Here is a 16,471-nt window from a genome sequence, read left to right as displayed (position 1 = left end):
CTCTCAGACCATAGAGTCTCCTTCACTCTCATAAATGGGGCACTGGCACTCGGACCATAGAGTCTCCTTCACTCTCATCAATGGGGCACTGGCACTCGGACCATAGAGTCTCTTTCACTCTCATCAATGGGGCACTGGCACTCGGACCATAGAGTCTCCTTTACCTTGAACAATGGAGCAGTGCCCTCTCAGACCATAGCTTCTCCTTCACTCTCATCAATGGAGCACTGGCACTCGGACCATAGAGTCTCCTTCACTCTCATCAATGGGGCACTGGCACTCGGACCATAGAGTCTCCTTCACTCTCATCAATGGGGCACTGGCACTCGGACCATAGAGTCTCCTTCACTCTCATCAATGGGGCACTGGCACTCGGACCATAGAGTCTCCTTCACTCTCATCAATGGGGCACTGGCACTCGGACCATAGAGTCTCCTTTACCTTGAACAATGGAGCAGTGCCCTCTCTGACCATAGAGTCTCCTTCACTCTAATCAATGGAGCGCTGCCCTCTCAGACCATAGAGTCTCCTTCACTCTCATCACTGGGGCACTGGCGCTCAGACCATAGAGTCTCCTTTACCTTGAACAATGGAACACTGCCCTCCCTGACCATAGAGTCTCCTTCACTCTCATCAATGGGGCACTGGCACTCGGACCATAGAGTCTCCTTTACCTTGAACAATGGAGCACTGCCCTCTCTGACCATAGAGTCTCCTTCACTCTCATCAATGGGGCACTGGCACTCGGACCATAGAGTGTCCTTCACTCTCATCAATGGAGCACTGCCCTCTCTGACCATAGAGTCTCCTTCACTCTCATCAATGGGGCACTGGCACTCGGACCATAGAGTCTCCTTTACCTTGAACAATGGAGCACTGCCCTCTCTGACCATAGAGTCTCCTTCACTCTAATCAATGGAGCGCTGCCCTCTCAGACCATAGAGTCTCCTTCCCTCTCATCAATGGGGCACTGGCACTCGGACCATAGAGTCTCCTTTACCTTGAACAATGGAGCACTGCCCTCTCTGACCATAGAGTCTCCTTCACTCTCATCAATGAAGCACTGGCACTCGGACCATAGAGTCTCCTTCACTCTCATCAATGGAGCACTGCCCTCTCTGACCATAGAGTCTCCTTCACTCTCATCAATGGAGCACTGGCACTCAGACCATAGAGTCTCCTTCACTCTCATCAATGGGGCACTGGCACTCGGACCATAGAGTCTCCTTCACTCTCATCAATGGGGCACTGGCACTCGGACCATAGAGTCTCCTTCACTCTCATCAATGGGGCACTGGCACTCGGACCATAGAGTCTCCTTTACCTTGAACAATGGAGCAGTGCCCTCTCTGACCATAGAGTCTCCTTCACTCTAATCAATGGAGCGCTGCCCTCTCAGACCATAGAGTCTCCTTCACTCTCATCACTGGGGCACTGGCACTCGGACCATAGAGTCTCCTTTACCTTGAACAATGGAACACTGCCCTCCCTGACCATAGAGTCTCCTTCACTCTCATCAATGGGGCACTGGCACTCGGACCATAGAGTCTCCTTCACTCTCATCAATGGGGCACTGGCACTCAGACCATAGAGTCTCCTTCACTCTCATCAATGGGGCACTGGCACTCAGACCATAGAGACTCCTTCACTCTCATCAACGGAGCACTGCCCTCTCAGACCATAGAGTCTCCTTCACTCTCATCAATGGGGCACTGGCACTCGGACCATAGAGTCTCCTGTACCTTGAACAATGGAGCACTGCCCTCTCTGACCATAGAGTCTCCTTCACTCTCATCAATGGAGCACTGGCACTCGGACCATAGAGTCTCCTTCACTCTCATCAATGGGGCACTGGCACTCAGACCATAGCTTCTCCTTCACTCTCATCAATGGGGCACTGGCACTCGGACCATAGAGTCTCCTTCACTCTCATCAATGGGGCACTGGCACTCGGACCATAGAGTCTCCTTCACTCTCATCAATGGGGCACTGGCACTCGGACCATAGAGTCTCCTTTACCTTGAACAACGGAGCAGTGCCCTCTCTGACCATAGAGTCTCCTTCACTCTAATCAATGGAGCGCTGCCCTCTCAGACCATAGAGTCTCCTTCACTCTCATCACTGGGGCACTGGCACTCGGACCATAGAGTCTCCTTCACTCTCATCAATGGGGCACTGGCACTCAGACCATAGAGTCTCCTTCACTCTCATCAATGAAGCACTGGCACTCGGACCATAGAGTCTTCTTCACTCTCATCATTGAGCACTGGCACTCGGACCATAGAGTCTCCTTCACTCTCATCAATGGGGCACTGGCACTCGGACCATAGAGTCTCCTTCACTCTAATCAATGGGGCACTGGCACTCAGACCATAGAGTCTCCTTCACTCTAATCAATGGGGCACTGGCACACAGACCATAGAGTCTCCTTCACTCTCATCAATGGGGCACTGGCACTCAGACCATAGAGACTCCTTCACTCTCATCAACGGAGCACTGCCCTCTCAGACCATAGAGTCTCCTTCACTCTCATAAATGGTGCACTGGCACACAGACCATAGAGTCTCCTTCACTCTCATCAATGGGGCACTGGCACTCAGACCATAGAGTCTCCTTCACTCTCATCAATGGTGCACTGGCACTCGGATCATAGAGTCTCCTTTACCTTGAAAAATGGAGCGCTGCCCTCTCAGACCATAGAGTCTCCTTTACCTTTAACAATGGAGCGCTGCCCTCTCAGACCATAGAGTCTTCTTCACTCTCATCAATGGGGCACTGGCACTCGGACCATAGAGTCTCCTTCACTCTCATCAATGGTGCACTGGCACTCGGATCATAGAGTCTCCTTTACCTTGAAAAATGGAGCGCTGCCCTCTCAGACCATAGAGTCTTCTTCACTCTCATCAATGGGGCACTGGCACTCGGACCATAGAGTCTTCTTCACTCTCATCAATGGGGCACTGGCACTCGGACCATAGAGTCTCCTTCACTCTCATCAATGGCGCACTGGCACTCAGACCATAGAGTCTCCTTTACCTTTAACAATGGAGCGCTGCCCTCTCAGACCATAGCTTCTCCTTCACTCTCATCAATGGGGCACTGGCACTCGGACCATAGAGTCTTCTTCACTCTCATCAATGGGGCACTGGCACTCGGACCATAGAGTCTCCTTCACTCTCATCAATGGGGCACTGGCACTCGGACCATAGAGTCTCCTTCACTCTCATCAATGGGGCACTGTCACTCAGACCATAGAGTCTCCTTCACTCTCATCAATGGGGCACTGGCACTCGGACCATGGAGTCTCCTTTACCTTGAACAATGGAGCAGTGCCCTCTCTGACCATAGAGTCTCCTTCACTCTAATCAATGGGGCACTGGCACTCAGACCATAGAGTCTCCTTTACCTTGAACAATGGAGCACTGGCACTCGGACCATAGAGTCTCCTTCACTCTCATCAATGGGGCACTGGCACTCAGACCATAGAGTCTCCTTCACTCTAATCAATGGCGCACTGGCACTCAGACCATAGAGTCTCCTTCACTCTAATCAATGACGCACTGGTACTCAGACCATAGAGTCTCCTTCACTCTCATCAATGGGGCACTGGCACTCAGACCATAGAGTCTCCTTCACTCTCATCAATGGGGCACTGGCACTCGGACCATAGAGTCTCCTTCACTCTCATCAATGGGGCACTGGCACTCGGACCATAGAGTCTCCTTTACCTTGAACAATGGAGCACTGCCCTCTCTGACCATAGAGTCTCCTTCACTCTCATCAATGAAGCACTGGCACTCGGACCATAGAGTCTCCTTTACTCTAATCAATGGGGCACTGGCACTCAGACCATAGAGTCTCCTTCACTCTAATCAATGACGCACTGGTACTCAGACCATAGAGTCTCCTTCACTCTCATCAATGGGGCACTGGCACTCGGACCATAGAGTCTCCTTCACTCTCATCAATGGGGCACTGGCACTCGGACCATAGAGTCTCCTTCACTCTCATCAATGGGGCACTGGCACTCGGACAATAGAGTCTCCTTTACCTTGAACAATGGAGCACTGCCCTCTCTGACCATAGAGTCTCCTTCACTCTCATCAATGGGGCACTGGCACTCGGACCATAGAGTCTCCTTTACCTTGAACAATGGAGCACTGCCCTCTCTGACCATAGAGTCTCCTTCACTCTCATCAATGGAGCACTGCCCTCTCTGACCATAGAGTCTCCTTCACTCTCATCAATGGGGCACTGGCACTCGGACCATAGAGTCTCCTTCACTCTCATCAATGGGGCACTGCCACTCGGACCATAGAGTCTCCTTTACCTTGAACAATGGAGCACTGCCCTCTCTGACCATAGAGTCTCCTTCACTCTCATCAATGAAGCACTGGCACTCGGACCATAGAGTCTCCTTTACCTTGAACAATGGAGCACTGCCCTCTCTGACCATAGAGTCTCCTTCACTCTCATCAATGGAGCACTGCCCTCTCTGACCATAGAGTCTCCTTCACTCTCATCAATGGAGCACTGCCCTCTCTGACCATAGAGTCTCCTTCACTCTCATCAATGGGGCACTGGCACTCGGACCATAGAGTCTCCTTCACTCTAATCAATGGGGCACGGGCACTCGGACCATAGAGTTGTTGAACTGTGTTTAAAAATGACCATCAAGACTCCATTCTGTGTTGCCATGCTCTCGGCAAACCTGGTAAGGAATTGCTTTCTGTGACTCTGTTGAACCTTGCTTAACCCCCTGCTCCTCGTGGTTGAGCCTCCTGAAAAGCTGCTTGTGCACCTTGTCCTCCGGTTGCATCAGAGGTTCAGCCACTTCCTGTCAGCTGTTGGTAATTCAGCCTCTCATGACCAGCGACTGTGACTTGTGACCACCATCTGTGTCCTGAAAACAAAGGCCATATGTGTTGCGCCAGCAGAAGCAGACGCTCTGTGTCTGCACCTTGTGATGCAAGACAGAGGCTGTGTGTGTTGTGTAAACAGAAACAGATGCTCTGTGACTATGCCATGTGAGCACGGAAGTCAGACCAACGCCACCTGAGGGACATGCTCCTTTACCACGAGTGCGCCACCCGAGGCTGATGAAGCATGAGGCCTAACTAGAACTGGACAGATGAGAAACTTGCATTGTGTAAGGGGGGTTGCCAGTACTATAAATATGTGTAAGCTGTGAAGGAAAACAGCAGTCTCCGTAGAATTGTCTTTGTACCATTCTGGGACCTCTGTCCTTAGCTCGAGCTAATAAATTACTTGCTTCCCTCCATGGCTGGTTGTCCTGGTCTCTTTTGGTAATGTATGATTGATGCAAGAAGGACCCGTAGATTCAAGGCGTTTCCCTGCGCCACTGGCTTTGACTTGCCTAGTGGGGGGGGGTCTCCAAAAAGCCAGTTCTACAATTTGGCACCCAACTCGGGGCGTCTTCGGTGGTCGCCATCGAGCCTGGTGGTCGTCAGGAGTCCGTGATCGAACGCTAAGGGAGGCGTGCCACTGCATTGGCTGAAAATTGTCATTGTGGGCCCAAGGTCTCCGATTACATGATTCCTCCCTCTAGTGGGCTACCCGACTGCGGCCCCGACTGACGCACCAGTTATGGTTCCTAGTTTTTGGAAGATAGAGACATTTGTGACACCTGCCGTGAGACGGAAGATTAACGGTCATGTAAAGTGGGAGTGGCCCACTTCTTTGGTGAATTGTATTTTGGTTTTGGTATTTTGATTCCACTTTTGCAAAAGTCAAAGCCAAAGGGTAAGCTGTTGAACTGTGCTTAAAAATGACCATCAAGACTCCATTCTGTGTTGCCATGCTGTTGGCAACCAGGTATAGAATTGCTTTCCGTGACTCTGTTGAACCTTGCTTAACCCCCTGCTCCTCGTGGTTGAGCCTCCTGAAAAGCTGCTCGTGCACCTTGTCCTCCAGTTGCACCAGAGGTTCAGCCACTTCCTGTCAGCTGTTGGTAATTCAGCCTCTCATGACCAGTGACTGTGACTTGTGACCACTATCTGTGTCCTGAAAACAAAGGCCATGTGTTTTGCGCCAGCAGACGCTCTGTGTCTGCACCTTGTGATGCAAGACAGAGGCTGTGTGTGTTGTGCAAGCAGAAACAGATGCTCTGTGACTATGCCATGTGAGCACGGAAGTCAGATCCAATGAACATTGCGCCACCTGAGGCACATGCTCCTTGACCACGAGTGCGCCACCCGAGGCTGATGAAGCACGAGGCCTAACTAGAACTGGACAGATGAGAAACTTGCATTGTGTAAGGGGGGTTGCCAGTACTATAAATATGTGTGCGCTGCGGATTGAAGCAGCAGTCTCCGTAGAATTGTCTTTGAACCATTCTGGGACCTCTGTCCTTAGCTCAAGCTAATAAATGACTTGCTTCCCTCCACGGCTGGTTGTCCTGGTCTCTTTTGGTAATGTATGATTGATGCAAGAAGGACCCGTAGATTCAAGGCGTTTCCCTGCGCCACTGGGTTTGACTCCCCTAGTGGGGGGGGTCTCCCAAAAGCCGGTTCTACAATTTGGCGCCCAACTCGGGGCGTCTTCGGTGGTCGCCATTGAGCCTGGTGGTCGTGAGGAGTCTGTGATCGAACGCTAAGGGAGGCGCGCCACTGCATTGGCTGAAAATTGTCATTGTGGTGACGTAAATAATTAATTTACTCTCTTAATTTCTATGCAGGTAAGTACTTAATCAATAGCAACTCAATCGGAATGAAAAAAGACAGAGTCCGTGGTGTTAGAGTTTCTAAGGGTTTTATTCCTCATAAAGGAATGGTCAAGACCAGGATATCATGTTCTGAACACCACAGGGGTGTCAGAAGGGATAGAGCGCTACCGTTTATTAACAATACATAGCTTATATACTTGATTTATACCATAAGAAGTAATGTAAGAGGCGTAACAGCTGAGAGAAGACAAGATAACAGTATACACGTGTTGCTAGTACGTAATCAAGAGGCGTAAACTAGGCGTGAATCAGAGGTGTGTGCTAGAAACGTCACTGATAGGTGACGCAAGTGGGTGGCACCAAGGGGTGGTGCTAACAGAAGTGTTGCAATGTCAGCAGAAATCGGAAGCTTGGATGCGCGCGCAGCTGCATGACGTGTGATTGGCGGGGTGCAGGGGACTTGACATTTACACTGACGGAAAGAGACAGAAGTCTGGCATGTCAGATCAACTTGTACTTTTATCGTATCTGATATCTGATGTTTAGGAACCATACTATCTGGGCGGAAAGGTCTCTAGGGCAGAAACTATTCTATACTAGCTGTGGATGCGTGTATAAGCGCCTAAGTGTCTACATGAGAAGCGTGGGGGCACTAGGCCTTCCATGAAAGCATGGTAACAGAGGCTATGAATTACTTGCATTGAGACAGGTCGGCCCTTTGGCTCTGCAGCTGGAGAGGATGTTTACAGAAACTAGTAGGCAGGAATGTATTTCTCGAGGAGCGGAACAGATAACTCGAAGGTTATAGTCAATCTTGGCAGAAAGCAGGCTGAGCTGAGCGCGAGGGGCCGCGCTGAAAGTAAGTCAGAGTTCACGGGTACAGAGGTAGCCTGGGCAGAGGCTGTCAGAGTCAGGAAGCCAAAAGAGGCTCGATGGCAGAAATCAGGGCCTACTCTGTCAGAGCAGGAAAACATGTAAAGTGTACTACAAAAAGACGGTGGCATGGCATACGTAGGAACGGACTATATAATCCATTCAGGGTGGATCTGAAAGAAGACATGTTAACGGTGGACGCAAATGTATTTGCGTCTTCATAGCTGGCACAGGAGGGAAGTTACATGCACTTTAAGCTGGTACATGGAGTCGGTGGGGTACGCGCTAGGGAACATAACATGACCAAAAATTTATATTTCCTCATTCCCTCCTTGTTCCCTACGGACCCTTCATGATATATCGATCCTCATAAATCGATCAGATTGTTCTTGTAACATCATTTGTTCTTCTTTCTTTCGTTTACGTTTTGAGAGAAAACTGGAATGTTCAATACATGACGTGGCACACAGTCCACAAATCGCTGGCCCACACTGCAGGCACAGGCAGCAACTGAATACTAGGACTAGGCCAATGCCTAGGAAGGATAGGATCTTCCATCCCCAAGCTGTTAACGTTGTCCAGAACCAACCGGACCAAGTCCAGGTGCCTGGATTCTGATGTATCTGATTTGCAATTTTATGGAGACGGGTAATAGCTTGATATACAGATGGTGCGTTTTGTGGTATGAAAACACAGCAACTTGACCCGATGACCTTACAGGCTCCACCTCTATCTGCCAAGATGACGTCAATAACAAGACGATTCTGAAGGACAACAACCCGCATGGCGGACTGCTCTTCGGTTAAGTTACCTAAGGCGGAGGCAGTTTCATTTACTACTGCTTCAAGTGTTCTAGTTAATCTGCGTATTAATTTACTATTCTGAACAGGTCCTAAAAAGAAAAAGAATCCTTTATTAAAGTCGGTGTACTGTTCCCATGCCGTTTCTGTGTAGTCGACAAGTGGGATATCTCTTCTGTGTCTATTCTTTACTAGATTAGTATTTCTGTGGTAATCAGGAGGAGCTAGAAAAACAGGTGGCAGAAGGAATGCGATGTAACAGGTACCATCCCAATCTGGAGGTAGACGTATGTATGCGGTATGGCCACAAACAAAGTAAGAGTGACTGATAGCTTTGAAAGACGATTTTCCATGATCACTGAATTCGACCACAGTAGTACATTTACTATGACCTAAGTGTACTGAACCTTTCTTCTTGATGCATAATTCACCAGTGACTGGCAATACTGACATAATTGGTAGAACTGGTGCAGCTTCGGACTCGACAGTAAGAATCATAAGGCTAATTGTATAATTACCTAATCCATATACTTCATTTTCTAGATCAGTTCCTATTCTAGTGGGGAGTCCCTCCTTATCTGGGTAACAGACGTCTAGCAGGACTAAGTTCAGATTTCCCCAAACCCAACCCCCATCGAAAACAGCAATATCAGGATCTAAGGAATTAATTATTTTAAACCATGCTCCGCAGGAGCCATTGTGAGTGAACGGATACGGAAAGAGGGGCAGGGCTCCCTTGTAATTCTGGTAGGGAGGGAGTCGGCCACATATCCAGCAATTTGTAGCATTATTAGTTTGATGAGAATGATGTAGCATACTAATGAATGTATTGTTGCGCAGCGCAAGTCTGTAGGAAAGCTCGTGTGGAGGTAACTCACTAAAAGTGTGTTCAGCAGATACATTATAGGCAGAATGTTCACGCTTGAAAATAGGATAATAGATGGGTAATACGATGCTGACAATAATAATTAGAATACTGATAATAAACATGATTAATAGTGTCACTATACAGTGACTACGAAGTGATTTACAATATGTACGTTTCTTGGCCTCTCTCTCTCTCTCTCTATCTCGATCTAGGGGATACATGTCAGAGACTATTTAACCGATTCACCTAGGGGAGGACTTAAACAATTAAACTGTCTGACTTGCTAGATCGTAATTTCATGCGATATTGTTCTTGAGGAGTCTTTTCTCGTTCAGATTCTGTAAAGTCTTTTTGTTCGGCACAGTCTTTGGTGGGGGTGGACGAGTCTCGGTCAGGTTTCAGTCCAGAGAATTTTTTTATATGACTCGTGTGGACCCACCCCTTTCTTCCTTCTATTTTCACGGCCGTCCTGGTTGTTAGAAGAACGGTCTTCGGGGACTTCCAGCGGGGCTCCAGCGGACTCTTTCTGTCGAAGTTGCGGACGAACACAAGGTCGCCAGGGCGGACGTCGTGTGGCTTTACATCAGTGTTGTCAGGGAAGGCTGCGGCAACCTGTGAACGACATGATTGGAGTGCAGACATCAAGGAGGCAAGGTAATCTGTCAACATGTTACAATCAACATCAGTAATCTTTTTCGGAATGGGCGTCCCCCACATATTCGGTGGTCTGCCAAAGACCACCTCGTACGGGGATAGCCCTGATCTCGAATGGGCGACCATTCTCATGTAGAATAGTGCCACCGGCAGGGCGACTATCCAGTCGACCCCTTTCTCCTGACATATTTTGGCAAGGCGGATCTTTAGTGTCTGGTTATGCCTTTCTACAAGGCCTGCTGCTTCGGGATGTCGGACACAATGGAACTTCCACTGGTATCCCAGTAATAAGGAAACTTCTTTCATTAATGCAGATGAGAATGGCTGACCGTTATCTGAGTACACGACACGAGGCAAGCCGTATCGTGGGAAAAATTCACGAACCAGCTGCTTGGCAGTGGTCGGAGCAGTGTAATCTGGGACTGGGTATGCTTCGGTCCAGCGGGACAGAGCACAAACAATTACGAGAACATATTTAAATCCTCGACAACGGTCCATCTGGATATAATCCATCTGGAGGACTTCAAAAGGGTGATCGGGAGGATGAAATCCACCTTGCTCTACAGGGACGCTTTTTCCTGGATTGAACTGACAACAGATCATGCAAGTACGCACTTTCTGTTTTGCTGCTGCTCGTAAGTGTTTATTGTTCCAGAGATTTTGTAAACTGTCTAACATCGCTTTCTCTCCTAGATGTGCAGGACTATGTGCTGTATTTATCATAACTTGAACCATAGAGTCAGGGAGAAACCATGTAGATTTTCCCTTCGTCATCCAACCTTGATCTGTTTGGATCCCTCCTAGTTCAATCCATTTCTTTATTTCTTCTGGAGTAGCATGTGTCTGAATATCGATAACATCTAGTGCAGGATCCCTGACTGTCATACAATTTGTCGGTCCTATTGTCATTGTCGTATCAGTTATCTGAGTGTGGGTCAGTGCTGTATGTTTTGCTGTCTGGTCTGCCAGGTCGTTACCCTGGGAAACAGAGTCTGTGACTTTAGTATGTGCTTTACACTTCATGACAGATATGGCTGAAGGCAGATGTATCGCTTCTAACAGTGCTTGAATGAGAGGACCGTGTTGGATTTTGGCACCATGAGAGGTCAGAAAACCTCGTTCTTGCCACAGCATGCCGAAGTCGTGTACGACTCCGAACGCATAACGGGAATCAGTGTATATGTTGACATTTCTGTTCTTGGCTAGAATACAGGCTCGGGTCAGAGCGATGAGCTCTGCCGCTTGAGCAGACAATGTGTCAATACGATGTGTGTCTTTAACTTCAGTTTCAGTGGTCACGGCATACGCGGCCACTAACTCTCCTGTACTTGTTCTCATACATGAACCATCCACATAAAGTGTCAGGTCTGGATTTGTCAATGGAACATCTGTTAAGTCTCGTCGGGGCTTTGTTACTGCATTAATGATTTCTATGCAATCATGCGGAGCTGGATCTGTCATAACTGTAGGTAACAGTGTTGCTGGGTTCAGGATACTGCAGCGTCTGATTTCTATGTGTGGCTGGAATAGTGTCAATTCGTAACCTGTCAGTCGTGCTATAGTCAAGTGTTGAGTTTGGGTCCTGTTTAACAGAACCTCTACAGAGTGTGGAACTTGTACTGTTAACTGATGGCCTAGAACAATTGAATCGCTCTGTCTGATTGCTAACGCTGTTGCTGCTACTGACTTTAGGCACGCAGGGAGTGCCTGGGCTACTGAGTCCAATGTACTTGAAAAATAAGCACAAGGCTTATGTGAACCTGCTTGATCTTGAGTGAGGACAGACAACGCTGTACCATCACGTTCTGTAACAAAAAGTGTAAACGGTTTGCTGTAACATGGTGTCGCTAAAACTGGTGCTTGGCATAATGCTTTCTTTAATTCCTCAAAGGCTTGTGTGTGTTCCTGAGTCCAAGGGAGGACAGTCGAAGTCGCTGCCTCCTGCGTCGTTAACTGGATAAGTGGTTTAGCTAGAAATGCATATTGAGGAATCCATTGTCTGCAGTACGAGGTGAGGCCTATGAAGGCCCGCACTTCCTTTTGTGTCTGGGGTCTTGGCATATTTACAATTAACTGAATGCGATCGGGAGTGAGCTGTCTCCCCACTTTGGACAGCAAGTGACCCAAGTACACAACTTGCTGAACACAGAATTGTAGCTTCCAAGGAGACACCTTGTGTCCCTTGTCGGCCAGGAAATGTAAAACTGTCAATGATGCTTGTTCACATTCGGGCTCACTTCGTGCGGTGATCAGCAGATCATCGACGTATTGCAGTAAGGCGGTGTTAACTGGCATTTGAATACAATCTAATTGTCTTTTCAGTGCTTGACTATAGATGCTGGGGCTTTCTGTGAATCCTTGAGGTGCGCGGGAAAATTTGAAGCTTCGTCCATTTAAACTGAATCCGAAGAGATATTGGCTCTCCGGATCAATAGGTACACTGAAGAAAGCGTTCTTGAGGTCAATTACGGTAAAGAACGTTGCTTCTGAATCAATGGCAGTCAGTAGGGAAGAGATATCGGGGACCACAGGGTACTGCGGTACAATGCATTTATTCAGCTCTCGAAGATCAATCACCAGCCGATATACTGGCGGTGCATCGGGGTCTGTACGTTTAAGAATTGGAATGATGGGTGAATTACAGATATTGGAGTCGGTCTCTACGACCACTCCCTGGGCAATAAGCTCTTCAATGATTTTCAGTAAAGCCACTACAGCATCGGGTGGTAACTTGTATTGTCTGATTCTGGGTAGAACAACTCCTGTCTTGAGTGTAACACGATATGGAGTGATATGCATACAACCTACATCGGCTGGGCCTTTTGCCCATAAGTGATCTGGTACATTTTTCAATCTGGCATCAAAATCGCGCAAAACATAATGACCCTTGAAATCCCGCAGAAAGAGTCTAACTCCCTCCGGGGAACAGCATATTATGGCTCCTAGAGCCTTCAGTGTTTTAATTCCTAACAGATTTTCTGGGCATGATTTCGTAAGTAACAGGTCTGTAACTCGTGATAACGGACCCACAGCCAGTGGTACTGGTTCCGATACTTCATTTACAATAGGCTGTCCTGAAAAACCAAGGGAAACATTCTGTGAGCCTGAGAGGGGTGCCCCTGGGACTTCATTGTGACTGATGGTAGTGCGACTTGCCCCTGTGTCAATTAAAAACTTTCTGTCTTTTCCCAATACGTGACTGTGTACATAAGGACCTTCTTGATCTACAGGAATTTCAATAACAGGCAAACCACCTTCCCTCTCTAGGCTGTTTCATGTATATCGGGGGTAATCTGGATATGCAGATTGGGCATACTGGTACATCTGTTGTGAGACTTGCTGAGTCGCGGCAATGGGCTGTGGCTGTGGTACTGCTACTGTCTGTGCTGTGTGAGATGAAGCATGCATAGGCTGTGTATTCTGCATTGGCTGTACATTCTGTGAGGTCTGTTGCTGGACCTGATCTTGTCTAGGCGGATGCGGTCTTTCTTTAGTTTTACCTGTTGAGATGTTGTGTTTCAGGACTGGGCATTCATGTACATAGTGACCTGGCTGTTTGCAGTAATTACATGTCCCTTTAACGGGAGCTGTATTGTGACTTGTCTGGGCCCCACCTTTTCTCTGACCGTCGGCGGGGACCGTCTGAGCTACTAACATTTTCATTTTTGTGTCCTTCATACGCTTTTGTTCCTGATCTTGTTCTTCCCTAATTCTGTTCTGGTGATATTGTAACATTTGTAACATCTGGGATGGCGTATTTGCCTGCCAAGTACTTTCAACTTTGTACACTCTATTTTTAACTAACGGTAGGGAATTCTCGACTAATTTTGATACGAAAAGATGTGGATAAGACTCGCTACTTGGTTGTAGGCCACTATTTATAATAAAACATTTCTCGAATCTTGAATAGAAGTCACTAGTATCTTCATCTTGTTTCTGTTTACAGGACGAGATGGCGTCCCAATCTTCCTTTCTAGTTGTCAATAATCTTGGCAAAACCTGTACTATTAATCCGGGCAATGCTTTAGTCTTATCCCCAAGGCCTAACCCTGGGATTCGTTTGCTTTCTTCGTCTTCTATTTCTGCCCATGCTATCTTAGACTCTCCCACCTCCCAATCCTTTTCCTTTAATTTCTCGTAAATGCCCGTGGGCAACAGTACTTTCAACATTTTCATAATATCATCATACGTATAATCCCCCATTAACAACATGTCTTTGAGCTCTCTGTGTAAACCTGCAGGGTCTTTATCATGACACGGGACTAATTTCTTCATTTCTAACAGTTCTAACTTAGTTAGTGGTGTGTGAACATACACACGCCTCAAGACTTGATCCGTACCCATAACTGGGTGTACTTCTCGCAAGGGGTTCTGACTTTCAATGCCACTCAGGCATTGCATGTGATACGTTTTTCTTTCTGGAGGTGGGGCGGGAACATATTCAGGACTTATAAAGGTGTTATATTTACGTCGTTGTTCTAGAATTATTTGTATTAACTTGGTACTGAAACCTCTCCATCTATCCATGAGTAGTGCTTCTAATGTTTCGTGTAAGGGACCTGGATCAGAATGGTTGTTTCTGAACTTGATGAGGAGGTGCTGAATCATGTATACACCTGCTAATTTCTGCTCGTCTGGGGAAAGGTTCAAGAATGTCTGTGCTAACGTATCGTCATTATATATGTCTGGGTTTTCGGCCCATAACACGGCTGACCGGGCTAGTTCCTGTTCATCCATAGAATTGAGTACATGGTACCCCATTCGGTCTCGAAGCCTTTTATCAGTTTCCTGGAACTGATGTTCAGAAGAATTCGGGTTTGTTAAAGCAGAGAGAAAATCTCTCTTGCTTTCCGGACGGATGCCTTTCCTAAGGTAGTTTCCCTTACCTACATATGCTATAGTATCTGTAGTCCTTCCTTGTTCTGTAAGTTCTTCTTCCTCCTCGGAGGAAGCTTTATCATTCCCTTTCTGATGTGCCGTTATCACTGCCCTTCTAATTTTCTGGTACATACTGGCTATGCAAGCCCCCCTGTCATGTTTTCCTTCGGCTATATTTTGACCCCACTTTGTTAGTCCATCTAATTCACGTTGATCTGTCTCGGGCCTGTCTCGTTCCCTTATTAGACAATTTATGAAAAATCGTAATATCTGTGCTTGAATGTCAACTTTCTGTTTATCCATGGCATCCTTGATACTGTCAGGGTCTTTCCCTGTCTGTATAAACTCGTATATTCTATCGAGACGCTCCTTCATTCCTACATAGCATAGCAAGGTATCAGTGGCAGATCTTAACCGTAATGATGCCAATATCATTAGATCGTTTTTTCCCGGTACTGGATCATATCTACAAACTGACATGTTTTCCTTTAATGCGTCAAGACGGGTCAAGTGGGGAGACTGGAAAGGATTCTGCGTGTCCCTTAAATTGAATCTGTGTGTTAATGGCGGGGTCTGCGGACCTGCAGTCGCACCTCCTGAGGCGGATGCTTGGGAATTATCTCTCCGCGGAGTCTGTATCTGAACTTGAATTTGTCGTTTAGTAGGATCAGGTAGGACCTGTTTCGGTAGGTCAATCTTGAGTGCAGGAAGTGGCGGAGCTGGCGGAACAGGGGAAGTCTGTCGCGGTACTGGCGGAACATGATCTGGGGGCGTAGTGCCACCCCCATCCCTGTCAGTAGGCAGGGCACGAACAGGCAGATTGGTGTAAGCTGGTGCTACATCCTCTAGATAAGCATTTAAGAATATGTCTTTAGTAGTCTTATGCATTACTTTAGTTGGAACTAATGGTGGCGGTAAGTTTTTCGGTAATTCTGATAGGCCTTCAGGTGTACCTTCGGCCGCGAGATACATTCCGTTTACAAGATTGTTTCGGGCACGGTCTATTTGTTCTGTTTTTACTCGGATCCCTTCAATAACTAATTCATTTTCTTGGGCTTTTTCTGATTCTTTAAGTCTGTCTTCTCTACGGAGTGCTTTCTCAGCACGCTTACGTGATTCCTTACGCCAGAATTCTATGGCGTCTTTCTGGGATTGTCTAGCTTTCTTTTTCCATAATGCTTCTTCTACCTTCATGATGCACTCGGCATCCCATGTTCCAGTAACAGGCCATCTGTGTCTTTCGTCTAGGTGCTTGGTGTAATCGGCCCATAAATCTAGATATAGTATGGCGTCTATGCCATGTTTGTTGTACATAAAATTACCTGGAGTGTCCCTAGGGGGAATGGGAATTTCTTCCTCCAGTATCCCTTTCCTAGTTCCTATCTGTTTTAACTTGTTGAAAAACGGCATTTTGCTTACTTATTACTGAATGCTCAATCCTTGCTACTTAATACTGGTTACTACTTAATTTTGATTTCGAGAAACACAATAATGCACATTAAACGGTCACATTCATACCACGACATTAATCACATGAAAACATTTGAGACATAGATGACTACCCCCCCTATACTGGATGTACTGCTCAACAGTACAGATACACTGGTGTAACAGTGCAGAATTTCGGAATACTAGATATACTGCTAAACAGTACAGATACACTGCCTAAAAACAGTGCAGACCGGACTTGCGTACCCAAACCCGTCTAGATAC

This window comes from Lissotriton vulgaris, chromosome 5 (genome assembly GCF_964263255.1).
Source record: "Lissotriton vulgaris chromosome 5, aLisVul1.2, whole genome shotgun sequence".
In the NCBI taxonomy this organism is placed as follows: Eukaryota; Metazoa; Chordata; class Amphibia; order Caudata; family Salamandridae; genus Lissotriton; species Lissotriton vulgaris.
The sequence above is the reverse complement of the archived record's forward strand: the minus strand, read 5'-3'. Positions refer to the sequence as shown.